Source organism: Malus sylvestris, chromosome 2, assembly GCF_916048215.2.
Source record: "Malus sylvestris chromosome 2, drMalSylv7.2, whole genome shotgun sequence".
Classification (NCBI taxonomy): Eukaryota; Viridiplantae; Streptophyta; class Magnoliopsida; order Rosales; family Rosaceae; genus Malus; species Malus sylvestris.
In genome coordinates this window covers 1226975-1254138 of record NC_062261.1, presented here as the reverse complement: position 1 = coordinate 1254138, position 27164 = coordinate 1226975, and the positions used below count along the sequence as shown (strand labels likewise).

Sequence of the window (27164 nt, the reverse complement as noted above, 5' to 3'; positions counted from 1 at the left end):
ACGAGAACCATTAGCAATCTGCATCGATGAGAAGTGTGATGTTTTACAAGGTTATCTTGTACTCTCTCCAAACTAAATCGTTCCCATAAAAATAGGGTTTGCTCAGAATGGGAATTGAGTTGTTCACTTCCTTCGAAGTTCTTAAATTCAAACAAAACCAAATCTTGTTTCGGCCTGCAAAAATCGAACAAAGTTTTATGCATGCTGGCTAGTGAGAGTGGATCAAAGTCAAAAGGGTCATGGATGCTGCCAATGAAAAGAAAAAAGAGAATGGGAAATTGTGATATGAGTGCTGTTGCTTTTCTTATAGTTCCGTTACATGTTGCTTGTGGTGATCAGTAGATTTTGGTCATAAATTTTCTTGATGCGATGGGGCGTTTAACTGTAATGAATGCCCTTATACTAACATTTATGCTATGCCTTGCATGTGTGCAGACTATTTAGTGCAATGTTGTTAACTGAGAATAGGGAGAAAGGGTTTGTATTTATACAAAATCATGTTTTGAAGTTGGCTTAGGTTATGGAAAATCAAAAGTATTGTATATATGTTGGACTGGACATTCGAGTTTTTCGTTGGAAATACTTGTGGTGGTTTGGGAATTAATCAAGAATTGCTACCCATGTTTTTACTACAATTTTGTGTTATTGGTTAAGTAGAGATGGGCATGCCTTATAACATTAATGGTTTTTCCTTTTTCTCATTTTGTTTTTCATGTTTTTCGATTATAAATGTCATTATATAAACTAGTAGTCGATTGAATGTTCAAGTTTCCCCATCCCAACCTCTAATATAATGGAGAGAGAAAGCTGTTTCATAGTTTATACTCTTTCTCTTTTGCAGGTTCATTGCGGTCTGAGGAGAATGGGTGGTTATGGTACTGAACATATTCCCATGGATGAGCAGGTTGAAGGGTCCGAAGCCACTATTGAGATGAAAATTAAAACATTGGATTCACAAACCTATACTCTCAGGGTGGATAAACAGGTTGCATCTCTTGTGACTTTTCATTATATTTCCTGCTTTTGGGCAACAGTTATATCCTTGTGTACAATCTTGACCACCATAATGTTTGTGCATTTTTAGTGTACCCATATAATATGTTCTTACAGCTTGAGATAGTTTCCTTAAGTTAAAAGTGCTTATATGTGTGAAAACTGTAAACGTTAGTACTGAAGCTTATTTGTGAAGGGATATTGCATGTGAGGACATATATGCTAGTAGAAAGTCGTTTTTGTAAAAGTTTTCCAAACAGGTTTGAATTTACCAAATTGTGCCTTCTGTGTTGGTATTGAAAAGTTTACTAACTCAATACCAAAATATGTGGGTGATAAGTTTACAAACTCTATCACACCTCTCACTTTGCACTCTCAATAAAATTGGACAAAGAAATATAGAAAGGAGGGAAGCTATAAGCTTTGGCAAAACACTTGGACTTTGATATATGAAAAGAGAGTTTACAAACTCAATAGCTTACAAGCTGAAAATGAGAAAGGAATTGGAATGGAATTGATATTCTAAAGCCTAGCAAGAAGGCCTATTTATACAAAACAGAAATTGAAAAACAATACAACAACACATACAATGAATGATGGTGTTTACCATCTTTCCACCCTTTCAAACACATGCAACAACTTTGGATAGTTGGCACACACATACATTGCATCCTTCCAGCTTGCAAACACAACCTTTCGGCTAGCACACAGCAGCTCACATCTCTGCTGTCTTTCAACACACTTTCAGCTAGCACATGGAGGAAACTTTAGTCTTTGTAGTTGCAGCAAGTGTGAGTACAACCTATAAAGAAACTAACAGCTAGCAGCTGCCATTTACAACCTGTTTTGATTTGAATTTCCAACACACCTCCTCAAATCAAAATGCCTTCATTCCTAGCATTTCACGTAGCAGCCGGAATGATTCAACTAGTAGTGGCTTAGTGAAGATGTCTGCCACTTGTTCCTTCGTGTGACAATAGACAAGTTCGATTGTCTTTTGCTTTACATGATCCCTTAGAAAATGGAACCTGGTATCAATGTGCTTGCTCCTTCCATGTTGAACAAGATTCTTTGCAAGCTTGATTGCAGACATGTTATCCACATGAATCACAGTCGATTCCACTTGTGGATGACACACTGACTTCAATAGATTTCTTAACCAAATTGCCTCACACACTGTTGAGGCTACAGCAACATACTCGGCTTCACATGATGACAAAGCAACAATTGATTACTTCTTTGAAGTCCATGAGAAAGCTGTTGATCCTAGAAAAAACACATAGCCAGTTGTGCTTTTCCTTTCATCTTGGTCACCTCCCTAATCACTATCTGAATAACCAAATAATTTTGCATCTTCACCAAAATTATAAAACAGACCATAGTTTAGAGTACCTTTTATGTACCTCAAGATTCTCTTGACAGCCAGCTAATAAGACTCCCTTGATGTTTCCATGTACCGACTCACGAGTCCAACTCCATAAACTATATCAGGTCTTGTGATTGTAAGGTACCTTAGACTTCCAACCAAGCTTTTGTACACGGTTGAGTTTACAAACTCACCTTCTCCTTCTTTAGATAGCTTCAATCCAGTTGCAACTGGAGTGTTGACAATATTGCACTTATCCATATTGAATTTCTCCAATATATCTCTCATGTACTTTTGTTGAGAGATGTAAATACCGTCACTTTCTTGCTTCACCTCTATGCCAAGAAAGTATGACATTAATCCATTATCAGTCATCTCGAATTCACTGAACATGGATTGCTTGAACTCACAGAACATTGCTTCATTGTTTCCTGTAAACAACAAGTCATCTACATAGAGACAAATAATTAAGAACTCCCCTTTTGCACCATTCTTCATGTAAACTGAATGCTCGTATGGACATTTTTGAAATCCATTTTGGTGAAGGTAGTTGTCAATCCTTGAGTTCCAAGCTCGTGGTCCTTGCTTGAGGCCATACAAAGCCTTCTTCAAACGATACACCTTATCTTCTTTTCCTTGTACTTGAAAGCCTTCTGGTTGTTCCACGTACACTTCTTCCTCAAGAACTCCATTAAGGAAGGCTGACTTGACATCTAGTTGATAAATTTTCCATTTATAATGAGCGGCAAGAGAGATTAGCAATCTTACCGTGTCAAGTCTTGCAACTGGAGCATAGACTTCATCATAGTCCACTCCATACTTCTGTTTGTAGCCCTTTGCTACAAGCCTTGATTTGTACCGATCCACACTCCCGTCTGCAGTGCGTTTGATCTTGTACACCCACTTGACACCAATAGCCTTCTGATTTGGTGGGAGCTTTGTCAACTCCCAAGTGTCATTCTTCTCGATGGCATGGATCTCTTCTTCCATGGCTTTCTTCCAACAATCTTCTTCCACAGCTTCATTGAATGAGAGAGGCTCGTGGTCTGCATACAAGCAGAAAAAGTTGGTTTTTTCTTCTTCTTCTTGTCCATATATCTCGGTGAGACTTCTTAGCCTTACTGGAGTTGAGGAACTGCTTTCTTCACTGGATGTAGGACCACTCCTTGCAATTCTGTGCACTGGAGTTGTTGTGATTGTTTGAGCAGGCTGTTGCTCAACAGGTGGTATAACTTCTGGTTCTTCAAAAACAGTGGAGACAATCTTCTCTTTACTGACTTCTTTGTTGTTCCACTTCCATGCCTCTTCCTCACTGAAGATGACATCTCTACTAACCACTATTTTGCCAGTTAGTGGGTTGTAGAGCTTGTATGCCTTGGACTCTTCACTATAACCCACAAACACACACTTTTCACCTTGATCATCGAGCTTTCTCCTTTTGGCTTCTAGAACTTGAGCATATGCAACACACCCAAAAACTCTTAGGTGTGCAACACTCGGCTTGTATCCACTCCAAGCTTCTTGTGGTGTCATCCTCTTGACACTCTTTGTTGGACATCGATTCAACAAATAAATCGAACAAGCTACAGCTTCTGCCCACAATTCTTTTGGCAAATTCTTCTCCTTAAGCATGGACCTTGTCATGTCAAGGATGGTTCGATTCTTTCTTTCGGCTATCCCATTTTGCTGTGGGGTATAGGCAGCAGTCAGTTGATGCCTAATTCCTTGCTCCTTGCAGTATGCTTGGAAAACATTGGAGGTGTACTCTCCACCTCTATCTGATCTCACAGCCACAAGCTTATGGTTGCTTTCAGACTCTGTGAGTGCCTTGAACTCCTTGAAGATTCTTAGGGCAGCCGACTTCTCCTTGAGAAAATAAACCCAAGTCTTCTTACTGAAATCATCAATGAAAGTAATAAAATACCTATTACCTCCATAAGACATAGGATCCAATGGACCACATATATCCGTGTGTACCATCTGCAGTGGTGCCTTTGCTCTCCATGTATCACCAACAGGGAATGATAGTCGTGCTTGCTTGCCAAGCACACAACCTTCACATACTTGGCGTGTGGCTTCAATCTGGGGTAGACCACGAACCATTCCTCCACTTGACAGCAACTTTAGGCCATTGAAATGAAGATGGCCATATCGAAGATGCCATTTCCATGACTCATCTTCCATTACACCAATGTTGCAACTCCCAATCTTTGTGTTCAACTTCAACGAGAACATTCGATTTTTTAACATTTGAACACGTGCAATAAGCTTTCTCCTTGCATTCCTGAGAGTGAGAAACATATCCTCCATATGTATAACATACCCTTTCTGGAGCAGTTGACCAATGCTCAGAATGTTGCTCTTCATACCTGGTATGTAGTAGGTATCGGAGATGTATTCTTCTTTTCCATCCTTCTGGATGATTTTGATCTTTCCTTTGCCTTCAACTGGCAACTTTGAGGAGTCACCAAGACTCACAGATCCATAAGGCCCATCTTTGAGTTCGGCAAAAAACTCTTTCTTTCCACACATGTGGTTGCTTGCACCAGAGTCTAAATACCAAACATCTTGTTGGCTACTGATATCATGGTGTGCTAGTAAGACTGTAAGTTCCTCACCAGCATTTCCATTTGATTCTGCCATGTTGACATGCTCACCATTTTTATATGAACATTCATTTGCATAATGTCCATATTGCTTGCAAGTGTGACATTGGATATGCGCCTTTCCTCGGGTAGATCTCCACTCTTGAGATTGACCTCGGTTTTGTTCATAGCCTCGACCTCTTCCTCGGGCTCGTCCTCGGCTACGGTTGGATGAACTCCCACGACGTGAGTGCCCACGACTTTTATTTGGTTTGTCAATATTCAACTTTGACTCCAAAGCTTGCTCTAGCGTTGTGGGGCTTGCATTCTTCTGAATGTGTTGCTCGTGAACTAGGAAGGATCCTAGTAGCTCATCTGCATTCATGACCTCCAAATCCTTGGATTCCTCAATGGCAGTCACCACTTGCTCAAACTTAGATGTGAGTGATCGAAGTATCTTCTCCACAACTCGTACTTCATCGAGTCTCTCCCCATTTCTCCTCATCTGATTTACTATCACAATGAGCCTTGAGTGATAGTCGGAGATGCTCTCCCCTTCATTCATGTGAGCAGTTTCAAAATCTGCTCGAAGTGACTGTAATCTCACTTTCTTGACTCGATCTACTCCTTTGTAGATTGTACTGAGTGTGTCCCATACTTGCTTGCTCGTTGTTGCTTCTGCAACCTTCTCGAACGTTGAATCTTCTAATCCTTGATAGAGAAGATACAACGCCTTCTAGTCCTTCTTTCGTAAATCCCTGAGAGTGTTCCTTTGATCTGCAGTATATGTGGCTTCTTGCTCGGTAGTGGGTACAACATACCCACTACTGACAACTTCCCATAGCTCTTGTGATCCAAACAATGCTTTGAATTGGATGCACCATCTTTCATAATTTTCTTTCTTCAATGTGGGAACTTGGAGCTGTACTAAGTTGGATGCCATAACTGCTGCACCTACCAGAATGGTATTCTGGCTCTGATACCAATTGTTGGTATTGAAAAGTTTACTAACTCAATACCAAAATATGTGGGTGATAAGTTTACAAACTCTATCACACCTCTCACTTTGCACTCTCAATAAAATTGGACAAAGAAATATAGAAAGGAGGGAAGCTACAAGCTTTAGCAAAACACTTGGACTTTGATATATGAAAAGAGAGTTTACAAACTCAATAGCTTACAAGCTGAAAATGAGAAAGGAATTGGAATGGAATTGATATTCTAAAGCCTAGCAAGAAGGCTTATTTATACAAAACAGAAATTGATAAACAATACAACAACACATACAATGAATGATGGTGTTTACCATCTTTCCACCCTTTCAAACACATGCAACAACTTTGGATAGTTGGCACACACATACACTGCATCCTTCCAGCTTGCAAACACAACCTTTCAGCTAGCACACAGCAGCTCACATCTCTGCTGTCTTTCAACACACTTTCAACTAGCACATGGAGGAAACTTTAGTCTTTGTAGTTGCAGTAAGTGTGAGTACAACCTGTAAAGAAACTAACAGCTAGCAGCTGCCATTTACAACCTGTTTTGATTTGAATTTCCAACATTCTGAACTGCAGATGCCAGTTCCTGCTTTGAAAGAACAGATTGCTTCTGTCACTGGTATGCTATCAGAACAACAACGACAGATATGCTGAGGAAAAGTTCTGAAGGATGATCAGCTTCTCTCTGCCTATCATATCCTATTCTTTTTGTCTTTTGAATTGTGGAAGAATTTTTTAGTTTTGAAAACCTTGTGGCACCTCTGTGTTACTTAGGATTCTATGTGTGCTTCATCTACCCATTTCCATTATACTCACCAGCTTTTCATTTTATGGATTTGATATTTCCTTAACACAGTTAAGATGTTGAAGATGGCCACACCTTACATTTGGTTTTGAGACAACCTATTCCACCATCAGCTGAATGATTACCAGATCATCCAGGTTGATCTTAATACTATGTAGTATTCTACAATTTTACATCTGTTAACATGTTTTAAGTTATGGACACATTGATGGCAAACTATCTGATAGGTTGGGTTCCTGGGTTGTTTTGTAAGATTGGTTACCATTAGTGGCAAACCTTATTTCTCTTCTAGATCTTTGATTCAACTGTTAACGTCATTGACATTGTACTGCCAACTCTCTGTGTAGGAACTGATCCGGCTTCAAGTACAAGCCGTCATGTTGGCCCTGGTGTTGTCATTGAAACTCTCAGCATGCCTGTTCAAGGGGATGGGTTTGCACCTGAAGTCAATCGGGTGAGTCTTTAACTAAATAATTTGTATTCCTATTTGGTGTAAATAATTTTCATGGTAATGATTTCCACCTTATCTCTATGTCTGAGCAGATAATCTCTGCTGTTCTTGGCTCTATAGGAATGCCAAATATTGCAGGTGGCAGTGAAGGGATCGAAGTCAGGGTAAATTTAAAATTGAAAATTTCTGAAGCTGATCTCACTTTAATGGATATTGCGTGTTTGTGCATATGTATATCATTTGCTATTTTAAATTCATCTGCACTTTGTGCTTACATATTTAATCTGTTATGGGGATGGTTGATATGCTGAAGGAACATGGGTCACAGAGGCCAGAAAGGAAATCGGGTTTGGGGGGGTATGCTGAAGGAACGCGGTGGTTAATGCTGGACCTGTTGTTTTCATATCCCCTACTGGCCCTAATCCCATTATGGTTCAGGTACTGTGACTTTCTAAACACTTAATTAACACCTTGTTGAAAATAGTTCTATTTGTACTGACTGAATTGAATCATATTTGGCTAGCCTTTTCCCTTCCAATCTGGAACGAACTTTGGTGCCATCCCCATGTGAGCTGTGCAGCCTGGTTCTGGTCTTGGTAGTGGACTTAGTACCGGTTTTCTTCCAAGGTGTATTGATATACAAATACGAAGAGGTACCTTTAAGTATTTATTCCCAGGTTATTTCCGTCGTTTGGCATGATGTGGACCTCAGATTTTGTGAAACATTATTGATCTTGATTTTAGTTTGCAAAGAATATATGATGCATTTGGTTATCGGATTATCTAGGTCCTGTTCTTGTCCTGTACCAGACATTAGACGGAACAGGGGTAAGTTAGTCATTCAATCTTTTGGTTCCGTTCCTTCCAGCGCGTACCAAACGCAGAACGGAACAACCGTCCTGTTCCATCCTGTGCGTACCAAACATAACACGGAACCCCATTCTGTCCCGTCCTGTTCCATCCCGTCCCGTCCCGTTCTGTCCCGTTTGCGTACCAAATGGTACCTAAGGTTCGCCAGCAACCACATCCAATGCCACTCGAGAGGAAAATGGGGAGACTCATCTGTTGAATTAGTGGCCAAGTGGCCAAAAACCTTTCAGTGCATTTAATAAAAATGGACATAATGATGTGGAAACATCATTATGAGGAGACAAATGATTATGTTTGTTGAAAAGAAAAAAGAAGGTCATGATGATGTTTGTAGAGGAATGATTATTCCTTTACTTTGAATTTTTTATTTAGCCTTTGGAAATGAGAGAAACAGAAAGGGAGTTGTAAAAGGTGTAGAAAATAGAGAGCATTTTCTGATTGTAGTTGTAGAGTGCACCAGAAAAACAGAAAAGAAAAAATAAGTGTTGCAGCCCCTCTTTGAAGAGAAGAAGAAAATGCTCCTCTCTTTGGTTAGTAATCAACGACCAAGATAATTGTTGTTGTAATAGCTTTGAGCTTTGTATAGAGAAGAAATTAATTACTATATTTCTTTCTCTATTTGTTTTTTTGGTGTGTGAGAGCTATTGGTTGTATTGGGATTTTTTGAGTTGTGAGCTTGCCAACACTTTGTAAACTCCCATTTGGTTTATAGGGAATTATTGGGTGAGATCCTACTGCTCTGAGGATGTACTCCAGTTACACTGACTGTTGAGGAACCTCGTTAAAATCTTGGTGTCTTTAATATTTTGTTCTTGCATTTCATTTGATATATTTCCTGTGGGTTAGCTTGAGTTGGTTATAATTGGTGTGGTGATATCCTAGCACAATAATTGGTATAAGAGCACTGGTTGCTCTTGGGTACTGTCTAGTTGCCAAAGATGTCAGACGGGCAAGATGAGAATCCTTTTGGAAGCAGCTCTGGGTTTGCAAGAAATACGTTGCAAAATGCAAAGTTCGAAGTGGAAAATTTTGATGGCACAAACAACTGGCAATGTGAGGTCAAATATGTGTTGGCTCAACAAGATCTACTTGCTGCTTTATGAGAGAAGCCGGAAGCTATGTCGAAGCCGGAATGGGAGAAATTAAATTTGTGGGCTTGCTCTTCAATCGGTTGTGCCTTGCAAAAACTTAGAAATATTTTGTGATGCGGGAGACAGAGAACCGGCTACACTTGAAGAAAAAGCTCTACCGCTTCCAATACAAAGAAGGCACAAAAATGATTAGACACCTTGATGCTTTTACTAAGTTGATTGCCGACTTGCTAAATTTAGATGAGGATATTAAAGATGAAGATAAGGCCTTAATATTGTTGAATTCTTTGCCGGACTCTTATGAGCATTTTGTTACCACTATTATGCATGGTAAAGAAACTGTGAAATTTGAAGATGTGTCAAATGCCTTGATGAATTATGAAATGTGGCATATAGATAAAAATCATGATAGTACCTCTGAAGTTTTATTTGTCAGAGATAGATCATCGGAGAGGAGATCCTCTTCTAGTAAGAAAAAATCACACTCTCGACCTAGAGGAAACTCTAAAGGTAGAAAAACCTTAGAAAAGGATGAATGTGCCTTTTGTCATAATAAGGGTCATTGGAAGAAAGATTGTCATAGGTTGAAGACCAAAGGAAAAGAAAGTTCTGAAGCCAATGTTGCTGAGGTTGAAACAGATTTTTTTTATTTTGCTTTAACCACTTCCTCATCATTTGATTGTGTTACTAAATGGGTGTTGGATACGGGTTGTACTCATCAAATGACTCCTCATAAGGATTGGTTTTCAAGCTTGAAAGAGTTTGATGGTGGTGTTGTGTTCATGGAAGATGACAATCCTTGTACAACAAAAGGGATTGGTACAGTTCGTTTGAAGTTGCATGATGGCATGGTTAAAGAGTTGACAGGTGTTCGGTATGTACCGAATTTGAAGAAAAATCTTATTTCTTTGGGCACTTTAGAATCCAAGGGCCTCATGTTTCATTCAGATGGGCAGACATTGAAAGTTACTTATGGTGCACTTGTTGTGATGAAAGCTCATCAATGTGGTCATTTGTATCTATTACAAGGAAGCACCGTGACAGGTGAAGCATCTGTAGTCTCAGAAAATATGGGCTCATCTGATTCAGATACTACTAGACTGTGGCATATGAGATTAGGCCATGCCGGTGAGAAAGCTCTACAAGGGCTTGTGAAAAAAGGTCTTCTAAAATGTGCCATGACTTGTGAGCTTGATTTCTGCGAGCATTGTGTCTTAGAAAAGAAAACTAGAGTGAAGTTTGGTACTGCAGTACATCAGACGAAAGACATTCTTGATTATGTGCATTCGGATGTTTGGGGTCCTACAAAGACTCCCTCTTTGAGTGGTAGACATTGGTTCGTGACATTCGTTGATGATTATTCAAGAAGGTCTTGAGTCCACACTATGAAGCACAAAAGTGAGGTATTGAGCATTTTCTTAAGTTGGAAGAAAATGGTTGAGAACCAGATTGGGAGAAAGATTAAGATTTTGAGATCGGATAATGGTGGTGAATACAAATCCGATCATTTCTTTAAAGTTTGCAAAGAGGAAAGGATTGTGAGACATTTTAGTGTCCAAGGAACTCCACAACAAAATGGAGTTGCAGAAAGATTGAATCGAACCTTGCTTGAGAAGGTTAGATGTATGTTGTCTTAGTCGAGTTTAAGCAAGTCATTTTGGGCAGAGGCAGTTAATTATGCATGTCACATCATCAATCGGTTACCCTCAACTGCTGTTCAGGGTAAGACACCAATGGAGGTATGGACTGGGAAACCTTCTACTGATTATGATTATATTCATATTTTTGGTTCGCCTGCTTATTTTCATGTAACTGAAAATAAAATTGTTCCTAGAGCCAAAAAGGCTATCTTTCTTGGTTTTAGTAGTGGTGTTAAAGGTTACAGGTTGTGGTGCCCAGAGATGAAGAAACTTGTAATCAGCAGAGATGTGACATTTGATGAATAAAGTATGTACAAAGACTCTGAGAAGAATGTGAAAGATGTTAAACAGGTGGAGCTTGAGAAAGTTGCCTCTGGTACTTCAAATCCTATTTCCGCTGATGTCGAAGCCACTACAAGTGAAGAAGTTGGAGACCATGAGGATGTTAAAGAAGTTGAACTTGAAGATTCTATTCAAGTTGAAGAGCAAGTTTCACCTCAAGAGTCTATTGCCAAGAACAGAGGAAAGAGACAAATTACTAAGCCAGCTCGGTATAGTGACTATGTTGCTTTTACTCTTCCTATTATCATTGATGATATTCCATCCAATTTCGAGGAAGCCATTGAGAGTGAGGAGAAGGGGAGGTAGTGTAATGCCATGGTTAATGAGATGAATTCTCTCTTGAAGAACAAGACTTGGGAGTTAGCTAAATTGCCTAAGGGCAAGAAAGTTATCGGTTGCAAATGGGTGTATGCCAAGAAGGAAGATGCTGATGAGAAAAGCAATGTGAGATTCAAAGCAAGATTAGTTGCTAAAGGATATGCACAAAAGGAGGGCATTGACTACAATGAAATCTTTTCACCGGTTGTGAAGCACTCTTCAATTCGCATTATGTTAGCTCTTGTTGCACAATATGATCTTGAGCTTGTGCAACTTGATGTGAAGACGGCTTTCTTACATGGTGATTTGAATGAAGAGATCTATATGTGTCAACTGGATGGGTATACAGTGAAAGGGAAGGAGAATTTGTTTTGCAATTTGAAGAAATCACTTTATGGCTTGAAGCAATCTCCAAGGCAATGGTATTTGAGGTTTGATAAATTTATAAGAAGCCAAAAATATTCTAGAAGTCAATATGATCATTGTGTGTATTTCAAGAAGTTGCAAGATGGGTCTTTCATTTATTTGTTGATATATGTTGATGATATATTGATTGCCTCAAAGAATGTCGAAGAGATTGAGAAATTGAATAAGCAAATGAAGAATGAGTTTAAGATGAAGGATCTTGGTGAAGCGAAGAAGATCCTTAGCATGGAGATCACTAGAGATAGAGAAAAGGGTTTGGTCAGTTTGAATCAAAGACAATACCTTGAGAAGTTGATTCGAAAGTTTGGAGTTCATGATTCAACCAAACTGGTTAGTACCCATTTGGCTCCTCATTTTAAATTGAGTTATCTACAATGTCCTAAAACTGATAAAGAGAAGCTGCAAATGAAAAATATACCATATGCAAATTTGGTTGGTAGTTTGATGTATGTAATGATATGCTCTAGACCAGATATTGCTCATGCAGTTAGCATGGTGAGTCGATATATGCATAACCCAGGTAAAGAGCATTGGCAAGCAGCTAAGTAGATATTGAGGTATCTCCATGGTACTCCAGATGTTGGTTTATGCTTTGAGAGAGATGACTATGGTATTGGTCATTTTGCAGTTGGTTATGTTGATTCAGATTATGCATGTGATCTGGATGGAAGGAAGTCTACTATAGGCTATGTGTTTACTATGGCTAAAGGGCTAGTTTGTTGGAGGTCCATTTTGCAGTCGTCTGTTTCCTTGTCTACTACAGAGGCGGCAGTTGCTGAAGCTATAAAGGAGGCCATTTGGATACATGGGCTGATTAGAGATTTGGGGGTTGACCAAAAGCAGGTGGAGGTACATTGTGACAGTCAGATTGCCATTTATTTGGCTAAGTATCAGATTCATCATGCGAGAACCAAGCACATAGATGTGCGATATCACTTTGTGCGTGAAGTCGTTGGTGAAAGAGAGATCATTCTCCAGAAGATTCCAACTAAAGACAACCCCGCTGATATGTTGACTAAGGTTGTTGGTGTAGCCAAGTTTGTTCATTACTTAAACTTGGCTCACATTTTGCCTATATAAAGAAGGCATTGAGCAGTAGGAGTTTTGGAGCATTTGGCTCGACATGAGTTGTTCTCTTGCTAGTGTTTGGGAGTAATTTTTGTTGATTATGTTGTTTTGGTCAAGGTATTAAATATCGATAATATCGGAAATATCGGTAGTCCGAAAACACGGAAATATCGATGGAAATATCGGGATAATATCGATATCGATAAAAATAATATGGAAACCACGGAAATTGTAAGAAAAACTTGGAAATTTTTATTGAAACTTTGCAGGATGTTTATTTAGTCAATTATCTATTAGTTTATCCCAAAAAAATTGGAAGGAAATTCATTGCATGATGGATTTAACATTATCAAGTTGATTATATAGCGAGCTGGCAAACATTGTGAATGTAGAAAATATGTAGTAATTAATGAAAGAAGTTTAAACACACCATAATAATTTATATATAATGAATTAGTACAATATTTTACACTTTATACATTGCATGGTAAGATACATGAGTGACTTAGTACCATATTGAGTTCCTATGAGGTTCAAATTTTTCACTATCTTCATCATCTCTATGTGTAGAGTGAGTGTATTGTGAAGAGTAGTTATCAAATGATAAATCCCCAAAATAGTTTTGCATGTAATTGTTAACATGCCACCTATATGGATCCGAGATTGGTTGACCTTGTCCATAAGTAAAATCATTTGAAGATTGAGTCTTGAATTGTTTCCATGAGTCACTCGATTCCATCCCAACAGGAATCGGATATGAAGGGTAGGGAAATGGTTGGTTATGAGTATAACCATAGTTACTACTTCCCAATCCAACATAGTCCGAAGTTATAGATAACAAGTCATCTTCTTGACTTGACAAAATCCCCTTGCATCTTTCTCTACGAGTATAGTCCTTCCCTATGGCACAAATTCCTGGTCCTGCCCACCTACTGCCATGGTCCTCATCCTGTGTTGCATGCGTAAAGTTTGCCTTACCAATGAAGGGGCTCATAAATCCGGGATGTGGTTCAACATAGTTTCCATATCCACCACCACTACCTCCAGCTCCACTATATCCTTCATCATTCCCACCTCTGATGGTAGGTGAGTCTCCTCCTGATCTTGTACTAGAGCTATCATTAGTATCAGCACGATGTTGTGGTTGTGTAGGATTGGAAGAAGGTGGAATTCCAGTGTTTCTTGGTCTTGGGCGTAAAAGTTCTTCCAAAGAGTCAGCGCTGCTAGATCGCACCTCCTCCGCTAATACTCTTTCTACATTTATCCCTTTATTACGTGCTTCTTCAGCAACTCTGGGAGCTGGGTTGCCTTCATCATCATCTAAATGAAGAGGTCTAATCCATTGATAAAGTTGGTTACCCTATGTATCATCATCTTCAGCAACAATATCAAACACATCTAGTAGGTCACCACGGTCGACATGATCTATTTCTGCTTCCTTATCTCGAATTTGAAGCTTCATGTTGTAGTAGCAATAAACTAATTTTTCCAACCTACCATGAGCCAACCTATTTCTTTGCTTTGTGTGTATGAGTGCAAATGTGCTCCAATTTCTTTCACAAGCAGATGAGGAAGCTGTTTGTGATAATACTTTGATTGCTAACTTTCTCACAGTTGGTGCATCGGTCTCATACATGATCCACCATTCAGCTACAATGAAAAACAATGTTGATAAGCCTAATAACTCCAACAAATTCTATTATAAACTTATCGTGAAATATGTTTACACTCACCAGGAGACATTTTTGTTCCAGCAGCAACTGATGTTGGTTCTCCAAAAGTTCTTCTTGCATCTTTAAACCATGTTAGCTGAATTCAATAAATCATGTTAGTTTAATCCAACAAAGTAATTATTATAATTTAAGTAATTGTGTACCTCATTTCCAAATTGGCCAACTGCTGGTGATGCAGGGTCTAATTTAGAGTATACATTATGTACAACACGTATAAGAGTACCATCATCTCCAACACCGGGTCTGTATTGGTATCGAGGATTCAAATAATATGTTGTTCAAAGAAACACATACTCTAATAAGAGAAATAATACTTATGCAACTAAAGAAATGAATTGCAAATTATGACATAATTTATACCTGCTGCATGCAAATCGTGGTATAATGTTTTATACCATCGGTCTTCAATTATCTTTATGACCCACCTTGCACCATGTTTTCTTTCCAATTCATCCTTCACTACACGCATCAACTCATATATTGCTCCCATAGTAGGATACACTTCTGTGTCAACGATCCGTAAAACTTTGTAAAGAGGTTCAAACACTTGGCACACATGTTCTGATTGAGTCCAAAAAGCATGATCAAGCACTATACTTTCCACCATACGACCTGCATTTGAGCGGCTGAAATTGTGGTTGGCCCAATCGTCACTAGTGAATAGTTGCTTCAACCCTGCTTTCTTCTTAAGTAGGCTGTCTAATGCAATATAGTTGGTGGCGAATCGAGTGGTAGTTGGACGAATAATTTCTCCTTTGCAAAATTCACGCATCTTTGCCAACAACCAACCGTGATTATAAATATAATTTGTGATCGTTCTAGCTCTTTTTACCACAGTAGCAACATTCTCTCTCTTCCCCATTGCCTCAAACATGAGATCAATACAATGTGCTGCACATGATGTCCAAAACACATTATGATGCTTCATTAACTTTTTTCCAGCTTTGACAAATGCAGAACCGTTGTCGGTCACGACTTGGACAACATTATGCTCTTCCACCTCCATGATTACATCCCTCAATAATTTGTAAATATACTTGTAGTTCTTTATATGGTCTGAAGCATCAACAGACTTCAAAAAAATTGTCTTTCCCTTAGAGTATACCATGAAGTTTATGATAGACAATCTGGTCGGGCCAGTCCATCCGTCACACATGATTGTGCAACCATTATTTTCCCACTTTGACCTCAACTTGTTAACATACTCGCCAATGTCTTTATAATCCATATCCAAATATTTGTTTCTTATCTCATAGGGAGTGAGAGGTTGTACTCCAACACCGGCCTGTTGACATCCCACTACCATATTTTTGAAATGATGTGATGATGCTTTCTCAGCAGAGACATTTTTATAGATAAAGAACTTGCTAATTAGATGCCCCATTCCCTCCAGTGAAATAACTCCAAACACTCTTTTGACGTGTTTTGGAGGGCTTATATAAACTTAGGGCTATTGGTGGTGTTGGTTGTGATTCTCTAAGACTGCCCCCCCCCCCGTCTCATTTGTGCACCACCACTTGTCCCAGAACCTTGCTGACTGTTTGGAGGCACGTAATGCTTGTTTCAAACTGCGTCGTTCTTCAGGTCCCATGTCATCATCACATTCGTCCTCATCGTCATCATCATCACTGTCAACCGCTTGGCCAATGACTTCTCCTCGTAGCCCAGCTCGAATATTTTCCATTCCATGTGTTATATTTTCCTTCTGCTGTTTTTTATTTTTTAATAATGTGTTGATGAATGCCTTCACTTCTGGGGGGACATTATCGCATCGTTGGACATTTTTTGCTGGATCTAATCCACTAAGATGGTACTTAAGCCGTGTCACTCCGCCACTCTTCATTACCTGACCACAATATTTGCAAATTGTGCCATGTTTGTTTCCGTCTATTGGGTCTCCATGTTCCCAAGCTGGATCACGTCTAGTAACTCCACTGGACATCTTAAACGTACCTATATTTATTTTGCATGAAAATTAGACAATTATTTTTTGGCCAAAAAATATAGTAGTGATGACGGTTATATAAGAGAACTTACATAAAAAAGTTATTCTACAGAAGAATTAAATACGAAGTAAAGAAAATGATTGTAAAAATTTAAGTAATTATAAAAATAATATGGAATAATAAAACCTAATATTAATGAATAATAATCCAATTTGATAAAAAAATAATCCTAATATAAAACATAGTGATGAATAATAATCCAATTTGATAATAATCCAATTTAATAATAATCCAATTTAATGAATAATCCAATTTGATAATAATCCAATTTAATGAATAATAATCCAATTTGATAATAAAAAAAACCTAATATTAATGAATAATAATCCAATTTGATAATAAAAAAAAACCTAATATTAATGAATAATAATCCAATTTGATAATAAAACCTAATATTAATAAAATAATAAATAACATTAAACATATTAAAATTATCCTAGGGAATAATTATACAACATTACTTAATTATTTAAAAAAATTAACATGTAATTGTTAACATTACTTAATTACTTACAAAAACTAACATGTAAGTATTAATTACTTAAAAAAATTAACATGTAATTGTTAACATTACTTAATTACTTACAAAAACTAACATGCAAGTATTAATTACTTAAAAAAATTAACATACGAGTCCACACAAATTTTGTTGTTGTTGTATAAATTACAATAATATAAATATAAGTTTGTAAACTTACTTTAAATATGGAACTCTTTGTGTTCAAGCTCTGGAATGGATCTAGAATGACTTTAAAAGGGGTAAGGGAAGAAGAAGAAACGAAAATGCTCTGAATGGCTCTAATACTCCACCTCTTGAAAGAATATCACAGTGGCACACGATTTTGAATGAAACCACCATCCATGGTCTGAAATTGTACAAGTTATAATTGTAAAAGTTGTCTACGCTTTGAATTATTTAGATTCTTTTCAAAGAAATCACTATTATTTTTTTCCATGGTCTGAAATTGTCAAAATAATTGTAAAAGTTGTCAGAAGTTCCTGAGTGTGTCCTGAGTCTTGACAGGAAAAACCCCACACACACACACAACGCACGCAACCACACACGCACACAACAACGCACGCACACAACAACGCACACGTAGACACACAGAGACCTATGTCTCTCTCTCTCGATCCTTCTCTATTCTCTCCATTATCCACTCCCCCACACACACACAGAGATCTCTCGATCTCTCTTCTCCCTTCTCCCACACACACACACACCACGACCTTCTGCTCCTCCCTCTCTTTTCTCTCTGCATTGAGACCCACATACACCTCACATTTCTCTCTGCACCGAGACCCACACGCACACCATCGCACCTGATCCGGTGAGTTTCTTCAATTTCTCCGGTTAGGTAAGCTTCGGGTTTTTCTTTTTCTGTTCTAGATCGAAGCTTAGATGTGAAATTGAAGTTCTATCTCGTGTTTTTGCAAGGTTTTTGGGATGAAATCAGCTCGGGAATAGGCACACCCATCTCCGGCGAGGCCGTGGGTATCGACGAACTTTCCGAACACCTCCGACTGTTTCACGGCAAACGGACGTTATAAAGACGTTCCTTTCGTCTTCTATTTCATTTTCATACCTAGATCGGAGTCTAGGGGGCTCTTTTACAGTTGGCCGGAGCTGTAGAAGCTCCCGCGTTCTTCTCCGATTTGCACAGTTATGAAATTCCGCGATAATATCAAAATATCACGATATTTTGACGAAAACCAATTGGATAACCATTAAAATATCGGTCTCGCTAAAAACCGATAATATCGGTGAAATATCGCCGACATTATCGGCATTTAAGACACTGGTTTTGGTTTATCATGACATTTTCGGAACTTGGCCAAGGTGGAGATTGTTGAATTATTGGCCAAGTGGCCAAAAACCTTTCGGTGCATATAATAAAAATGAAGGACATAATGATGTGGGAACATCATTATGAGGAGACAAATGATTATGTTTGTTGAAAAGAAAAAAGAAGGTCATGATGATGTTTGTAGAGAAATGATTATTCCTTTACTTTGAATTTTGGGTAAAAGACTGTTTACCACCCTTATGTTTCGTGGTTTTCAACATTTAGTACATCAAGTTTTTTTCGTCCCAGAGTCATACCTAAAGTGTAAATTTTGGGACAGTCTCATACATCTGTTAGTCAAACTGTTAGTTCTCCCGTTAAGTGATGACGTGGCGCTCTGATTGGACGCCACGTGTCATTAAAAAAATAAAAAATTTATTTAAATAAAAATAATATTAAAAAATATTTAAATAAATATTAAAATATTAAAATATTAAAATAATAATAAAAAAATTTTTTTTCTTCTTCTTCTGGGTTAGGTTTTTTTTTTTTTTTTTTTTTTTTTTTTTTTTCCTTCTTCCTCCTCCTCCTTCCTCTTCCTTCTTCTTCTCCTTCTTCTTCTTCTTCTGGGTTCGGTTTCTCTTTTTTTTTTTTTTTCTTCTCCTTCTTCTTCCTCCTCTTTCCTCCTCCTTCTTCTTCTCCTTCTTCTTCTTCTGGCTTCGGTTTCTCTTTTTTTTTTTTTTTTCCTTCTTCCTCCTCCTTCTTCTTCTCCTTCTTCTTCCTTCTTCTTCCTCTTCTTTTCTGGGTTCGGTTTTTTTTTTTTTTTTTTCTGTTTTTTTCCTTCTCCTCCTTCCTTCTTAAGAAGGAAGAAGAAGGAGAAGAAGAATGAGGAGGAAGGAGAAGGAAGAAGAAGAAGGAGGAGAAAGGAGAAGGAGAAGGAGGATGAAGAAGAAAAAAAAAAAAAAAAAAAAAAAAAGAGAGAACCGAACCCAGAAGAAGAAGAAGAAGAAGAAGAAAAAAAAAAAGAAGAAGAAGAAGAAGAGAAGAAGGAAAAAAAATATTTTATTATTATTTTATTATTTAAATATTTTTTAATATTATTTTTATTTAAATAAATTTTTTATTTTTTTAATGACACGTGGCGTCCAATCAGAGCGCCACGTCATCACTTAACGGGAGAACTAACAGTTTGACTAACAGATGTATGAGACTGTCCCAAAATTTACACTTTAGGTATGACTCTGGGACGAAAAAAACTTGATGTACTAAATGTTGAAAACCACGAAACATGAGGGTGGTAAACAGTCTTTTACCCTTGAATTTTTATTTAGCCTGAAATGAGAGAAATGGAAGGGGAGTTGTAAAAGGTGTAGAAAATAGAGAGCATTTTCTGATTGTAGTTGTAGAGTGCACCAGAAAAACAGAAAAGAAAAAATAGAAGTGCAGCATTCCCTCTTTGAAGAGAAGAAGAAAGTGCTCATCTCTTTGGTTAGTAATCATCCATCAAGATAGTTGTTGTTGTAATAGCTTTGAGCTTTGTATAGAGAAGAAATTAATTACTATATTTCTTTCTCTATTTGTTTCTTTGGTGTGTGAGAGTTATTGGTTGTATTGGGGTTTTTTGGGTTGTGAGCTTGTCAACACTTTGTAAACTCTCATTTGGTTGATAGTGAATTATTGGGTGAGCTCTTACTGCTCCGAGGATGTACTCCAGTTACACTAACTGTTAAGAAACCTCGTTAAAATCTTGGTGTCTTTAATATTTTGTTCTTGCATTTCATTTGATATATTTCCTGTGGATTAGCTTGAGTTGGTTCCAATTGGTTTGGTGTTATCCTAGCTCAACATCATCAGCCGTCAGGGCAAAGAAACCCAGCAACAAGTTCTGGTGGTGAAGATCCTACTAATCAAGCCACTTCAAGGGTCCCAGGTGGTTCAACTTTTGCTCGAGATCCGGTTGTAAGGATAGTGCCAATGAGGACCATGGTTGCAACAGTCCCTGCTTCCCTCAGTCGCCAACCATCAGATTCTTCTGGTATTTTGAGAGGGTTATACTATCCACTGCTTGGAAGGTTTCAGCATGTAGCTTCAAGGAATGTAAATAGTGAACGAGGAACTCCAGCGTCTAGAGATCGTCACCCTGCCAATCTCCATACTGATCAGCAGTCTTCTGAATCTGCAGTAGAACAGCAAAATGCTGCAGATTCTACAAGAGATGGTAATATACTTGTTGGCAGTGCCAAGAGAGGACAATTTGTTCTCTGTGGTGGTGCCAGAAGTTTCTCAAATATTTTGTTCTTTTAATTTAGATACTACATGTGTCTTAATTTGTTGTACTATGTAATTTGTTAAGTAGCATATAAAGAAAAGATTAGTTCAACAAATAATAACACATAGCTCGTCCAAGGTCTTACGCACAAGAATTGAGTTAGGCAGTAGCTCATCCAAGGACTGGATTTAAGTTTTTAATCTTGTTGGTACCACATATTGGGCCTCGTCTTTGGGCTTCATGATGCGAAAATTATCTTAACACACAAATTTAACCCTCTTTTGACAATTGTAGTATAAGTATAAGTAGGGATAGTTCTGGACCGGGGATTAGGAGGGCTTGCTAATAACCTCTAAACTGACTAAAAAACATAAAACTAAACTTAAAAATACTTAACAAGACTCACAAGACTCAAAGGAAACTTAAAATACTCAAACCAGCTTAGAACAACTAAATAAACTTAAACTAGACACTAGGAATGACTTTGGACGAAAATTGACTTTTACTTGAATCAAAACATTTAAAAACACAAATTAAAACAGATTCTAACTAATTAGACACACTAAAGTAAAGGGGGATTGAGTTTTGGACGAAGTTGAAACAAACAAACAAGTATGAAAAACTAGACAGATTGTAAAACAAATTTGAGAAATAAGATGATGGATGTGATAGCTAGAGGCTTTTTCTCCACACATGACATGTATGCAAATAACTCGATATCCAGTTACCACTTCATTGAATTATGAACGACAATGCTCCAAATTAACCGTGACATTACTAGTTAACTCTCAGATTTTCCTTGTTTTATTGGATTGGATGACATCATTCGACAACCTAAAACATTCTTCTAAAGTTCCTTACATGACATCATAATAGAGATACAATCAAAGATCATTACGTTTAATGAAAATCATAAGCATTGACAAAGCACTTGCAACTATGACATCATGTTACTCATGCTAGAATTAAACTTAACGCGATCATTTATAAGCGACCTTCACTACATATGAATATAAGTTTGTAACGATTATGTGAAACTTCCTTATATTCTAGCAACGGATTTATGCATGCCAATTAAGTGTCGACCCTTAATTAACAAATACAAATAAGTTATCAATCAAATAGTTAAGCCAATTGCATTTACGATTCAAGAGTTCATAACTGGAATTTATCAAATCATATTACACACATAATCATGGCTTTGAAATCACCCCTAGCCAAGAGGGGTTTAGCCATTCATATTCACAACAAAACAAAAGAAAATGAATTTAAACATTGGAAACAAAAGAAAGAAAACACCTAAACGCTCCAACGATCGAAGTTGGACAGCAAGCACGTCCAAGCACTTTCCTTCCCTTCCTTTGCTAGGGCACAAGGTGTTGGTAAGTGTTTGAACGTTTGTTTGTATGGAGGAATGGATGTGCAGATGAATAGATGTGTTTGGATGAAGGTTGTATTGAATGCAGCAAAGAGTGGAGAATTGTGTAGATGATGTGTGTGTATTTTGGATGGATTTTTTCTCCCTTGTTATGGTGAAGGGTGGATGTATTTATAGGCTAGGGAGAGGATCACCATCTAATTAAGGTGGTAGTGGTGTATGTTGTGGTAATGAGTGGATGTAATGGGTGTAGTGGGTGAATGTTTGGTAATGAGTGGATGTAATGGGTGTAGTGGGTGAGTGTTGTGGTAATGAGTGGATGTAATGGGTGTAGTGGGTGAGTGTTTGGTAATGAGTGGATGTAATGGGTGTAGTGGATGAATGTTTGGTAATGAGTGGATGTAATGGGTGTAGTGGATGAATGTTTAGTAATGAGTGGATGTAATGGGTGTAGTGGATGGATGTTTGTAGTTGTAGGTCAACACACTTGCACACATACATGCTGATTTCTAGCCTTCAAATCTTCAAAAACGTCCATCCTCATGTCTCCATGCTTGCACTATCCAATCTTGGCCCAAAAAAGCTCCAAAATGCTCCAAATAGCACTTTGTTGCTAACTTTGTTATTTGAACCTACAAACACACGAAAATAGCTTAAAGTACTAAAATAACTAGAATTAAACTAAGTAAATGCCAAGAAACAAGCTAACTAAGTTGCATAAATATGCTTCTATCACTTCATCTCTAAGCCCATGATTTATGTAAAAGGGGAGGGAGCCTCTATTCCATAAAAGGGATCCATCACCCTCATTAAGGGACTCACATTCAGCCTGACCTTCACAGAAGGACAGGGAGTTTCACACTCAACCCTCATAACAATAGAGGGCAATACCTTCTCAGCCAAACAGAGAGCAAAATGGCAAGGGTTGCATCCACAGAGAGCTCCCTTGCCGATCTATTGTAATTCATACATTCATATAGAGAAATGGAATCAACATCAGTGTGGACGTAGCCCAAACATTGGGGTGAACCAAGATACATCTTTGTGTTCTTGTGCGTTTGTGTGATTCACAGCCTGATTTACGTTGGTCCAAGATCCTCCGGATTTTATGCATCAACATTTGGCGCCGTCTGTGGGAAACGACACGAAAAGCTATGTCGGTTCTCTTTCATTTTTTTATCTCACCACCGTGAAACCTCACCACAACCTCCACCGTCAATCTGCAGAAACCCAAGAACCAAACACCTGCACATATACTCCCTAACCTACTCTCTCATCCCTCTCTCTAGACCTTTTTTTACCCTATGAACCTGTAAACCCAGCATCTCGTCTTCACCCAGCTCAAGACGTAATCATGACCTGGTGGAGGGTTGCCTTCAATTTTCTTCTTTTTTTTCTTGCAACATTTACTCTCAACTCAGATGGGGTTCTTCTGATTTCCTTAAAATACTCAATCTTCAGCGATCCGCTCTCAGTCCTCGACTCCTGGAACTACGAAGACAAAACCCCATGCTCTTGGACTGGCGTCACGTGCACCCAGCTGGGAAGCCCAGGTACCCTAGACATGTTTAAAGTCACCAGCTTAGTCCTCCCCAACAACCACCTGCTGGGTTCAATCTCACCCTAGTTGGGTTCACTCCAACACCTTCAAAGGCTCGATCTTTCCAATAATTTCTTCAATGGGTCTCTGCCTGTCGCCCTCTTCAATGCCTCGGAGCTTCAGGTCATCTCTCTCTCCAGCAATGTGATCTTCGATGACCTACCGAATCAGTTGGTCTCCGGCCTCAAAGGCCTCAAGTTTCTCAACGTCTCCGACAATGCATTGGCCGGAAGAATCCCAGAAATTCTCACTTCTTTACAAAACCTCACTGTAATTTCTTTGAGGAGTAACTACTTTTCTGGGAATCTACCCACTGGTTTTAAGTCCGTTGAGGTTTTGGATCTCTCCTCCAACCTCCTCAATGGGACTCTGCCTCTCGACTTCGGTGGTGAAAACCTGCGCTACTTGAACCTCTCCTACAACAAAATCTTTGGGAAATTTCTAGTTGGTTTCGCGAAAAGGGTTTCGGAGAACTTCACTATTGATCTCTCCTTCAACAATTTAACTGGACCGATACCGGACTCGCGGGCTCTGCTCAGTCAGAAAACAAAACAGTTTGCAGGAAACAGTGAGCTCTGTGGGAAGCCATTGAAGACCCTTCTATGACCATTCCTTCACCACCACCACAACCACCATTACAGACCCAACTCCAGCACCAAGACTCTGGTCCAGTACAAGATTCTGCTCTCCGACAACAATCCATCAAAGAAGATAAAGACTCCATCTTCTACAAATTATCTTTGTTTATTTAATATCTTATTATTATAATATTTGTTACATGATTGCGACACTTCACAAAACTTTCACTATTGCTAATGGAATAATAAAATTGAAAGGTTGGAATCAATCATGATGTTGGAAAAAGAAGAAAATGAAATAATAAAAACACAAAAAGTTGTAAATTGGAGCTTACCTCCACGGATTGGCAGGTATCTTTACTTAAAGTGAATATATTCCTACTTTTGCTCTAAACCTTCCCCACAAACATCATGATGATATCTTTACTTTTCCTTTTTTATTTTTATTTGCTGAAAATGGATGTGAGTTGGCAGTCGAAAATATACAGGCTAGTCCGCACGATGTCTTTATATTATTTTATTATTTGATGTCTGCATCACACACACTAGGAGCAGCATTATAGGCTACATACTAGCTGTTCACGCGCTACTTAATTATGTTATAATATCATTAGTCTTTGTATCTTATTAATGGTTTATCACATGACTATTTCCCATAACATGTGACAAGTCTGACCAAATTGGATATCAACAACTTGAATGAAAATATATAATATATATATTATTCATCACCTAGTGACACATATTTAACCCAAGTACGTGTGCAATATTTATTCATGGCCTAAAGTATTGTGACTGCCATTAAACTATGTCACTTATACAACATGTGATTTACCACACAACTAAATAAATTATTTATTTGTAGTAGGTACATGGTACAATATTTTGTCTTGACAAACTCTGTTAATTTGATTTATTCAGTATATGGTTATACGTATACTATCATTTATTGTCAGGAATTATTGAGCAACTAGATTCACTAATCAACATTGTTGCTGATTAACAGAACCCAATATGCGAACCCGACAAGCGGACCCGAATCATGTCGAGAATCAACTTATACTAAGTGCACGCTGACATAAAGTACATACTTGCAATGAGGAACACCACGAGCCGAGCCGCCTCGCAGCGAGCATTACCTCTAGCCGAGTAGCCTCGCAATGAGCATCGCCTCCAGCTGAGCAACCGCCTTGCCGCGAGCATAGCCTCTAGCCGAGCAGCCTCGCAACGAGCATCGCCTCCAGCCAAACAGTCTCGCAACGTGTGATACCTCTAGCCAAGTATTGCTTTATGTTGAATTGGATTTGAAGTCTCCAGCCAAAAGACTCTCTTGACTGAAGACTTGGGGGACTCCTGTTGGTACCATATATTGAGCCTTGTCTTTGGGCCTCATCCCTAAGCCCATGATTTATGTAAAAGGGGAGGGAGCCCTTATTCTATAAAATTGACTCTCCATCACCCTCATTAAGGGACTCACATTCAGCCTGACCTTCACAGAAGGAAATGGAGCCTCACACTCAACCCTCACAACAATAGAGGGCAATACCTTCTCAGTCAAACAGAGAGCAAAATGGCAAGGGATGCATCCACAAAGAGCTCCCTTGCCGATCTATTGTAATCCATACATTCATACAGAGAAATGGAATCAACATCAGTGTGGACGTAGCCCACACATTGGGGTGAACCATGATACATCTTTGTGTTCTTGTGCGTTTATGTGATTCACGGCCAAATTTACGTTGGTTCAAGATCCTCCGAATTTTGTGCATCAACACATCCCTTCTAATGTAGTTAACCTTGGTGGTTAAGTTGCTGTCATTGGTTAAGTGTATTCATTTGTGGCTTTTTCCTACAGGATCAGCTCCCAACGTCAGACGACCATCTATTGCACGAAGTGTCAGTATCAATATTTTATCAGCTGGCGGAACCCCAAACAGCCAAGACTCTGAGAGACAGGTCCCAAGTAGTATATTATGTTAGATAGTGGCCAAAATTAGTGGCCAACTTGCAAATACCTTTTGATTAAATAAAGAAAAGAAAAGGTAGACAACATCATTGTGTCCCTTCCTTGTTTTGGGGAAAAAAGAGGCACCTTATCTAAAGTTAGTTGTTTTGGCCATCAACACCCGTGGGTTTTGGTTCTTAATATAGTGCTATTGCCTTTGGAGCAATTTGAGAGAGCAGAGAGGTATGCATCAGAAAAACAGAGAAGAAGAAATAGGGGTGCTGAAGCCCCTATTTGAAGAGAAAAAGAAAGTGCTCCTCTCTTTGGTTAGTAATCATCCACCAAGGTAGTTGTTGTTGTAATAGCTTTGAGCTTTGTATACATAAGAAATTAATCACTATATTTCTTTCTCTATTTGTTTCTTTGGTGTGAGAGAGCTATTGCTTGTATTAGGGTTTTGGGTTGTGAGCTTGCCAACACTTTGTAAACTCCCATTTGGTTGATAGTGGATTATTGGGTGAGCTCCTACTGCTCTGATGACGTACTCCAGTTACATTGACTGTTGAGGAACCTCGTTAAAATCTTGGTGTCCTTTAATATTTTGTTCTTGCATTCCATTTGATATATTTCCTGTGGGTTAGCTTGAGTTGGTTCCAACGGGTTTGGTGCTATCCTAGCACAACAATTGGTATCAGAGCACTGGTTGCTCTTGCATTCCATTACTGATGTATATATATTGGTATTGATAACACTTTCGTCAACACAGACAACTTTAGTTGTCATGTGTTCATAGACATCCTTCTCTGTATAATATATATATCAATTCTTTAATCTACAACACAAAAGAATTCTTGATGCTTTCTTCTTAGGGTTAATTGGTATGTGAAAGCTCTGATACCAAATGTAAGATGA

The 27164-nt window shown here is 38.4% G+C and overlaps 1 pseudogene; it reads left to right on the top strand.

Moving 5' to 3' along the window:
- The first annotated feature begins 369 nt into the window (after positions 1-369).
- LOC126587613 (ubiquitin-like domain-containing protein CIP73) lies at positions 370-26287 on the top strand (annotated as a pseudogene).
- The last annotated feature ends 877 nt before the right edge of the window (positions 26288-27164 follow it).